The sequence below is a fragment of the Dermacentor silvarum genome, chromosome 2, assembly GCF_013339745.2.
Source record: "Dermacentor silvarum isolate Dsil-2018 chromosome 2, BIME_Dsil_1.4, whole genome shotgun sequence".
Taxonomy (NCBI): Eukaryota; Metazoa; Arthropoda; class Arachnida; order Ixodida; family Ixodidae; genus Dermacentor; species Dermacentor silvarum.
In genome coordinates this window covers 65,817,000-65,826,968 of record NC_051155.1, presented here as the reverse complement: position 1 = coordinate 65,826,968, position 9,969 = coordinate 65,817,000, and positions in this window count along the sequence as shown.

Genomic DNA, 9,969 nt, shown 5'->3' with positions numbered 1-9,969 from the left:
ATGGGGGCGCAAATAAATGGGAAAGAAGAAATTTTTTCTCGGCAACCACTGCACCAAATTTGATTAGGTTTCCAGCATCTAAAAGAAAAAGAGTTGGAAGGCAGTTACTGCTGGTAGCGATTTTTCGATGTGCGCTATTGATATTTTTTCTAGGAATTGGAACTTTTCTCGGAACGAGACCATAAAGTTTACTACTCTGTAACTCCGCAATGAAAAACAATATAACAATTCCGTAAACTACGTCTAATGGTACATCTAAAGCAGACAAGAATGATGTATTATGCAAGACTCTTAATCACACCACAAATATACGAGTCAGACTATTGCGATGACCTTGTGAACATTGTAATAAATTCACGTAAGATATTAATCGCTATATCAACTTTGTCCGCTTTGAATGTTCTAACGGATGCAGTTTACAGAACTGCGATAACTGTTTTTGGTGAGAGTTTGTGAATGGATTTGTAAACTTTGTTGCTTTTCAAACTTGCTGATTTGGAGCATTTAATATAAAAAATTGCATGTTCTCAAACAAAATTCGGCCTCCAACAGTCACTAGAATTTAACTTTCTCATAAATGCAACAAACTTTTAAAAAATAGGCCCAGGGGTTTTCGCGGAAAAGCAGCTTTTGTTTTGCATGTATTTGAATAGGCAGCATCGCATTTGGGCCTGAGCTAAAGGTTTCTCTTAAACTAAACATGGCTAAGATGGTAAACTACCCCTCTTCAATGTGTAGATTCGCCCACCTTTGCAGCATAATACTTGTTATTAGTGGCATTGCTGCATTTCTGCATACCTGCGAAGTTCACTGACAGAACTTGAGCCGGCACTTGCATTTGAGAGCCACACATAACAGTCTTGCCTTTGACAGAAGACATCACTTCGTGCAATGTATGACATGCTGTTTACAAGGGCAAAACCGCCACACTTTGTGGGAACAGCAATTCTGTTAAATTATAAATTTCACACGTGGAGGTTCATGCAAGATGTCACAGTGCTACATATGTTACCCTGAACAATTGGCGCTACTACAAAACTGCAGAATGTGCCGTTGTGACAAGTGTAGAGAGTTCCCCTGTGATTTCGAAATGTGCATATCAGCCCATAGCTCAACATTGTAAACACCAACTCAGCAAGAATAGTTGCACATGTATGCACACTTCCATGTAATAACTCAGCTTTCTGTTTTAACTGTTCACTTGGAGCACCAGTTTCATCAATACATCCAATACTTCAGGTTATGCTGGCGTAGCAGCAGTCACATGAAATAGCCAATGAATGGCTGCTGCGCATGCATGTCTACTTTCCTACACGAACTCCAATACTCGTAGTAGTCTAATATATTTAGTCGTGATGTAGTATTGATAAAAAGCTGTACAAAAGTTGGAAACCTTGATTATTTATCCCATTTGAAATGTGGTATTTGCATGCATGCATCCTTATTTAAAAAGGTAATTTATACATTTTAATATAATTTTGATAATTGGATAAAATAATGTAATGAATGAACAAGTGAACAGGCTAAAATATACGCACTTGTTTCGATTTCAGTTTAGTCGGAAACAGTTTAGTTCAGCAAAATTTTCACCCACACCTTCTTTTGTCAACAGATGCGTCGTATGCGTGAAAGGGACCATGGTTTTTTCTTCAAGTTCTTTAGAATGACACCAGCGCTGTTCGACACATTGTTGTCTTTTGTGTCAGCAGACTTGACACGGTGCCATGTCGCCAGGGACCCTCTGGAACCTGGTGAACGGCTGGCTATAGCCTTGAGGTTAGTAGACCTTTAGTTAAAGCATGCAGCTCAGCATAGCCAGAAATGTAAGATTCAAAAATACCTTTTGCTTACATTTACTTCTTTGCAGTTACCTGGCATCAGGGCAAGAAATTCCCTCAATTGCATTGGCCTACCGGGTTGGAATTGAGACGGCACGTCTATGCATTCACCTGTCCTGTCGCACTCTCTGGGCACGACTCAAGGACCACGTCATGAAGGTAAGTTAAAGCACTGACACTTAATACCAATGAACCTTGCTGGAACAAATCTCCATTGTAGAATCATTGCATAGGGTCATCCACTCTGAATATGCAGTTATTCTATGCTCTTGGTAACGTTGAAAATATGCCATTTGGTCACATTTATACAGATGCATGCTTGCTCAAGTGCTTATATGCAGAAGGCCTGTTGCAAGCAGAGTGATCAGTACGACCTGCAATTTAATGTTTTAATTTTAGGTAATGACATTTACCTATGCACTGTGATATGCATACATTAAGGTTTTTTGTGTGACAACTACTGCATGCAAAAATAGAAACAAGGTACACATTTGATATGTCAAATACAAAGTTACCATGATTGTAATTTATAGTAAGGCATTTTTAAGTGTTATAATATTTAGGAAACATAAAGCATTTTTTAAAAACTGAACAACCCATTAAACCTGGTTTCTGTAGCCCAGTAAAACAGGGGGTGGAAGGGCAGAAAAACCTGCAATGTGTGCCCATTGGTCATGCCACTTAAATCCAGAAATGCCATCAGTGGGTGGCCACAGAGAAGATGTATCGGAGGAAAAGAGAAGTTGTACGGGGATTACTAAGAGGAATTTTAGAATAAAGAATGAGAGGGTAAACTTTCATGTCTAATAAATTCGGATAAACCAAGTTTCAAGGGCTATTACTAAAATGAATGAATAAAATGATAAATGAATGCGCTTCTGAGAATTCAGCTGTTTGTTTTGTATGAACAGCTGGCCGAGTGCTTGTGATACATGACACTCATCAGGGATAATCAGCAAACCAGCAAATGGCTTGCCAGTATGAGGATCCAATGGGCTGTACCACTGGAATATTAGACAGCTGGACAACCTATTCCTAAGTGTATCTTTTTCGTAGCTGCTCACACCCGAGTGTGTTTTCCATTTTTAACTTTCGGTTCCCTTACCTGGCCCTCAAGGTGCTCAAACATACCAGCTTATTCTCCTGGACCCTGTGGAGAAGTCACTTGCATAGATGTTGCTGATGAAAGCAGTTGTTGTAAGGATAATGGCAAATCTCTTTTGTTGAAAAAAAAGGGGGTTCTAGGCTCAGGCCTTTCTTGTCTTCGCACTGTTTATTGCATCTGTGTTTCAAACGTAATACTGTATACCTTTGTTTATCACGTGACACATTTTGCAAAAACAGATCTTATTTGGCTCACTGAATTACTACTGTTTGCTATACTTGTAGACGCCTACCACAGCAGACTGGGCACATGTTGCTGAAGGCTTTGCCTCGCGGTGGCAGTTCCCCAACTGCTTGGGAGCTGTTGATGGCAAGCATGTCGCAGTCGTCTATCCTCGGAAGTCTGGCAGCACATATTTCAACTATAAGGCAAAAGCTCATGTGGATTCACTTTGTGGGTCCCTGGCTCATTTCATCATTGTAAGCTTACAGAGGCACTGAAGAGCAAAGTAGGTTTAGTTGTTTCAGTAAACTAGTATTCAACAGTTCCCAAAAGGACACTTTTAGTAAGGTTGAAAAGGTGCAAGAAATGAGACTTGTGGCAACACTGCCAAGAAGTCCTTGCACCAGCTTGCTGTGGTGTCATGAATTTTGACACTGTTTGTTTGGGCCAACTTTAATAGTTATCCCTAAATCTGGATTAAATTGCATTCTAATACAGCCATAGAAAGCCAACTGATGATGAAGCCAAGGAAAAGCCTAAGTGAATTTTTTTGTACTTTTTATTGAAGTGTAGGAATGATAAATTGAAGGAGAAATGAAATTGGATGAAAAAGACCACTTGTCTCTTGTGTTGCCACAAGAGTCGAAATCCCAAAAATGCATTGACGTGTGTAACGTCATGCTGACCTTACAATGCTGGAGTTTCTCCACAAATTTTAAATGATTGTTTGGGCCGTCATTTCCCTTTCTAGCAATCAGCATCTCGCCACGAAATGAACAGAGCTTTTAGATAATACTGTGGGTCTAAACTTATTCAGAGTGTCTCTTTAGTAACCCTAAAATCAGCCTCAGTGAATGTGTAGGGTGAGTGTGCATGCATTTTAAATTGCTGGTCACATTTTTCTATACGTTTTTTTCATTTTTCTATACACCTTTGAGACTGTGTAGGAGCTTTGCTAATTTGTTGCAGTGGTATACTTAATGAGGTAGCACAGGTCTTTTTCTATAGCATCGCAGGTTTTCGTTCACTGCATGAATGGGCAGTGCGATTATGGCATTGCAGGTTGCTTGCGAAGCACTTATCAGTGACTAGAATTTCTGTGGAATGCCACACTGCTGCCATAAGACACTCATATCACATACTCATGTCGTCATACCATCATCGTGTGATATTATACACATTGGACTGACTTAATGCCTATTTGCGGTTGTGCTCATAAGCCTGCGTCAGACGTCAAAAAAGAAAAAAAAAGAAAAGGAAGTGTGATAGAAATATGACCCTTTCATTCATTTTGGCCATATAAATGTTCATGGGTAGAGCTCTGTTAATTTATGTGCCGTGCTTGTTATTTCAGGGAACATTTTCCATAGTATTGATGGCAGTCGTTGACAGTGAATGCAAGTACATGCTGATTTATGTAGGCGCCGAAGGTCGGCTAAGCGATGGAGGGACATTCAAGAACTCTGGCTTTGGCCGTGCCCTCACTCATGGCCAACTTGACATCCCCTCGCTTGGGCGACTCCCGGGCACATCAACAAATGCCCCGTACGTCTTTGTTGGGGACGAGGCCTTCCAGTTGAGGAAGGATTTCATGCGACCGTTTCCAGCCAGGCACCTCAGCGATGAGAAACGCATCTTTAACTACAGGCTCAGCCGGGCAAGGTATGGTGTGACAGTGTTTCTCTGATTTCAAGTTCACATCCAACTACACCTGGTAGCCACAACTTCATGGTCCTTGTCAGCAAGTGTGGTGAAATGTGCTTACTCTCTGCAATGTCAAGCACTGCAGTTAGCGCCAACATGAACAGTTGGAGTAGGCATTGTACAAGTGGGCAGTGTACAGTGGTTACACAAAAAATGTTGTGGAATGTTTTATCAGAATTTTCCGATCCACATTCAGGATGTAGTCGTGCTTAAAATACATGCTAGAAACAGTAATAGGTGAACGCGATAGCAATTTTGTGCCGGCATTGATGGGAAGTAGAAGGCAAGTACGACTCTAGCTGTAAGAAAAGTAGTAATTTGTTTATCAAGCCAATGTTACTGCAGTTCATGTTTTCTAAAACACTGAATTATTTTTGCAGTAATAGGTGGTGTAATAATGTCAATAATAGGAACTAAAAATCTTACCGGCAAGTATGTGACTATACCGTATGGTCAGCAACATGTCAACAAAGAACGTCAAACGCAAAGTGAGAGAGGCTGAGACAATTTCATGGGTGGTGGCAGTGGAAAAAGAACCTTCTATGACTAACTATCTGAAAGGAAAAAAACGGAACCAGGAAAGAAACAATTTATGATAACTCATAAGGAACCTGCTTACTTTTCGAAGCGAGATCAGGGTGCCTGAGAACGCGTAGTTACAGAACGAAGTACACAAAAAACGAAGGCGCATGTGCTTGCGGCGGTAAAGCTAGGGAAATGGTGGAACATGTTTTATTTGAATGTGAAGAAATCTACCCAGCTGCTAGTTTAGGCTCCTCTGGCCTCCTGAAGCCCTTGGGTTCGGGGATAGCAGCGCGAAAGTGAACATGTCCGCAGTAGACTTTAGCAAGAGGTGATTGTAGGTTTGGTGGCAGAAAAGTAGGGAGACCACAAAGAACAGAGGCATACAAAAACAGAGTTCCTAGTAATGATTCAAAAAGTTTCATGCTGGAAATTTGTTTTCTCAAAATATAAGTAGCACATTAGGCAAAGCAATAATGAGCTTGCTGGAACAACCCACCACCCCGTTACATAGGGTACGCTCATAGCATCCATCCACCCACTAGGCCCAGCAACGGCTCCCTCCATGTAACATAAACTGATCTCGAAGGCCATGCGCCAGGCTTTTCTTTAGCCAAACAAAGCTAAGTGGGAGGATATGCCATTAGTGTTAATACTATTGCTTTGCTGGCACCCATTCATGGCTGAAATCATCGATGGCATTTTGTATCAGAGACCACAGAACTTTGGATGCTCCCTTGCAAACTGGCATGCATACGACAGCCCTCATATGCACCATGATACATTGAACAGCTCTGCTGCTCCACTCATTACCACGAAGGTAGCGCCCCTTGTTAGTGTGTACTTTGTTTTACTTTGTAAAATGCATAAAATAAACCACAAAAGTTTAATTACATAAGTACTGCAGTTTTAAACAATAACTATGCTCCACATTAAACAGCCGACTTGCGTATAGTAATCTCACATACTACATCCAAAGCTCCAAGGCCTAACTGCCTCGTTGCGCCTGTTGCGATTTTCTGTGTCCACTTAAAATTGTAATTGCCATTGCAGTCGTGAACAGCAATGCTTGATTGTAGAACCATAAATGTTTTTTTCCCTTTATAAATGTGCAACATGGAAATACTTGAAAATATGTAGTTATGTTTGCCATTGAGGTGAAGCGGTCTTCTGAAGTGACCATATGTACAAGGAGCCACCAAAGAAAGCTGGAAAGGCACCACAATATGGAGGAGCAAGCATCTACAATTTACAGGAAACTGAGCATAGCACTCTGTTTACAAAGGAACTTTACACGGGACGTGCAGCTGTCATTACTTTGCCACTTATGTTTATCCACATAGGTGCTTATGACCTGTTCGTAAGCCCCATTGCGTGTTGATTCTAATTTCATTACTCCAACTGTTTGTTTTATTCCTGCAGGCGCTGTGTGGAAAATGCCTTTGGCATTACTGCTGCCAGGTGGAGAGTACTGTTGCGCACCATCAACCTGCAACCGGAGAATGTTGATTTTGTTGTGAAAGCTGCCTGTGTGCTGCACAACTTTCTAACTATCTATAACCCGCAGGCCCACCAATTCCCGGATAGGGAAGATAGCTATGGGAATGTTGTTGCAGGAAACTGGCGGCAAACCATGCAAGGTGCAACAGGCAATGGTTTTTTTCTGTTCGGGCGATACACTCAAGGAACCACCACGTGGATGCAGCTGCTGCCAGGGACTTGTTCACTGACTACTTCTGGAGCAGTGCTGGCCAGGTGCCTTGGCAGTGGCACCAACCAGGAGTGTCCGAGGAGGCAGCTCTGAACCACATGTGTTAGCAGCAGAATGATGCATAGTGATTGTACGTTTTGTGCTGTTTGTGGTGCATGCTGGATGGTGCATTTCATGCTTCCGTAAACATCACTAACGTTGTTGGAGAAGACATACTTAGTATTGGTTAAGCACATTTACAAGGCAAACCAATTGGATCAAGCAATATATATACAGGGTGTTCATTGGTAAGTATTCTACGGAATTTTTAAAAATAGTCTGTGGCAGGTAGCATAATTCTTATCGTTGTGCTGGGTTATTCGAAGAGGTGGACATTAGTAGCACGAGAAATTGAAACACATATTAAAAGAATTACCAAAAATTCACCAATTAACTTCTTAGTTCATTACTTTACGACACACATCACAATTTACGAATTGTAGCCAGTGAGTTTGCAAGACGCACCCACTGGAAATGAATTTATAAAACAGAATTTTTTTAAACAAGTGGAACTACTGTGCACTTTTACGACGAGTTTGATGGCGCATATCTCCAAACTGGTGTCATTCAGGAAATTCATTCCAAGTGGATACGCCTCACAGGCTCACTGACCGCAATTCGTAAATTACAATATGTGCCGGAACGTAATTACCTAAGAAGTTAATTAGTGATATTTTGGTAATTATTTGAATATGTTTCGATTTCTCGTGCTACTAATGTCTGCCTCATCGCATAACCTAGCTCAACGATAAGAATTATGCTACCTGCCACAGGCGATTTCTAAAAATTCCGTAACACTTAGAAATGAACACCCTGCATATCTCAAAGGGCCCTTACATCACGAGTTACTGTACAAGTACTATATAAAGCCCGTAATAACTTCAGTGCAAGTTCTAGACGCACGACTCACCAGTTTGTGCACAGAGGGGCTGATCGAACAGAATTGTCAAGTATAAGGAGGCTTGTGCATGCTCTCCAATCTGATTTACTTTCATAGCCTGAAGAATGCAGTGAAAAGTGATATGAGTGCTTGCTGGGGGGCACCATACATAGGTGGCTACCCGTTTTCACATTTGCGAAGCCAAAGCTTTCCTGCACAGTATGGCCATTGCTATGGCTAATATTCACGCCTCCAACCTGCATAACATTTGTTTTCTGTGTCTAATTTACAAAACTTCGGAACTACGAGCAAGGCACATATATTGCATATATAAAATTTTTGCATCTCAGTACCTATACTAAATGCACCAAATTATTACTTTCATTCACGCTTCTTCAAGTGTTTCTTTGAGGTTTCACATCTGAATTCTCCAGAACTCTGAGCAATTATGTCTGCTTTCAAAAACCAGCCTGTGCAGTGCTCTACAGTCCACTGGCTTGTTCGCGTCAATGAGCTTAAACAATCTTAAGCATGCAGCATGTGCTTATTAATGCTTGAAGAGACTCTGAAACGACAGAAGTGTCTGTTATGTTATTAACATAAGCCCTTTAATGCATATTTGCAGCAAAGCTGACATGTTCAATGTCAGTACTTACAATTATTTTTGTGCCGCTTGCGTTTTTTTTTCACTTCAGTGCTTTCTTGTTACCTTTCTTAACAGTACCATCATCAAGGCCTCTGGCTGTTCATGGGCACAGCAGATAATTATTATATTCTTGTGACTATAACGGCAATGACGCTGGTTAGGCTAGACCTGATAGCAGGCTGACAGGCATGCCAGGCACAGCTTCAATTTCAAGACAACTGCACCATGGTGTACATTTCTAGACCAGCTGTAAAAAACCTCTTATTGCAGTTGTGCAAGAATTCATTTAGTGCGAGTTGCCGTTTCCACTTGAACACCTTTATGGAGCAAGCCATAAGTAGGCAGTTACCATGGGAGATGACGTGCATTAGGCACAATCATTTCTTTTGTAAATTTTTGTCATGTTTTGTGATCAGGTGCATGCATGGTTAAAGTTCAATCGAATGTTTCGGGCGAAGGTTCAGAGCTCATAGAAAGGAATGCACTCCAAGTAATGTACCAGAGCTCTTAGAAATGTATGGGCACCGGCTGGGACGTGCGGTTGGGATCACATTAAGTGAAAAATTTTTAAAAATTCAAATTAACCAAAGTGTACTGTGCTAGGTGTTGCAGAGTTTCTTCCAAAAAGTTGGGATTTGTGGAAGCTTTGTCAAGCCACTTGGAGAAACAAGAGGCGTGGGAAGGTGACAAAGGTCAGCTATAGTATACAGTGGCAGTGGTGGCTGATGGTAAATACAGGGGTTCTTGCATGAAAATAGGTGTACCAGTGTTGATAGCCTCAAAGGAACCGGAAGAGTCAAATTCAAGCCAAGGTTTTGGAAGGGTACTGAAAATGTGTTCCTTTCAATAATGAACCAGCGACATGTCAAAGAGAAGCGTTGCCAAGATTCATTCTCAGCGCATAAAGGACACAAAACTGATATAGCTAGAACAGACCTGTGGAGGTAAAAGGTCACTGGGGAGGACCCAGCACTGTAGGCTCGTAATTCTTACTTCAATTTTTCCAGTGGAGCGCCATTTGTCATTCCAAGGATAATGGAGATGTGGGACGTTATTTGCAGTATCTTTTCTGAGTCGCACCACAGTGATGAAAGCTGACGTAGGTAGAATGGGCATTATAGGACCCTCATGGGATGCTACTGCCAGAGCATGTGCATATTCATTTAAGGCCAGACCTTTGTGGCCTGGCATGCACAGTAAACAAACAAGATGTAAATATCTTGGGAGGACAGAATAGACAGTTGTTAATGGTTCTAGTCGCCTACTATTCATGACTTGTCTTCATTTTCCTCTCCTTTCTAG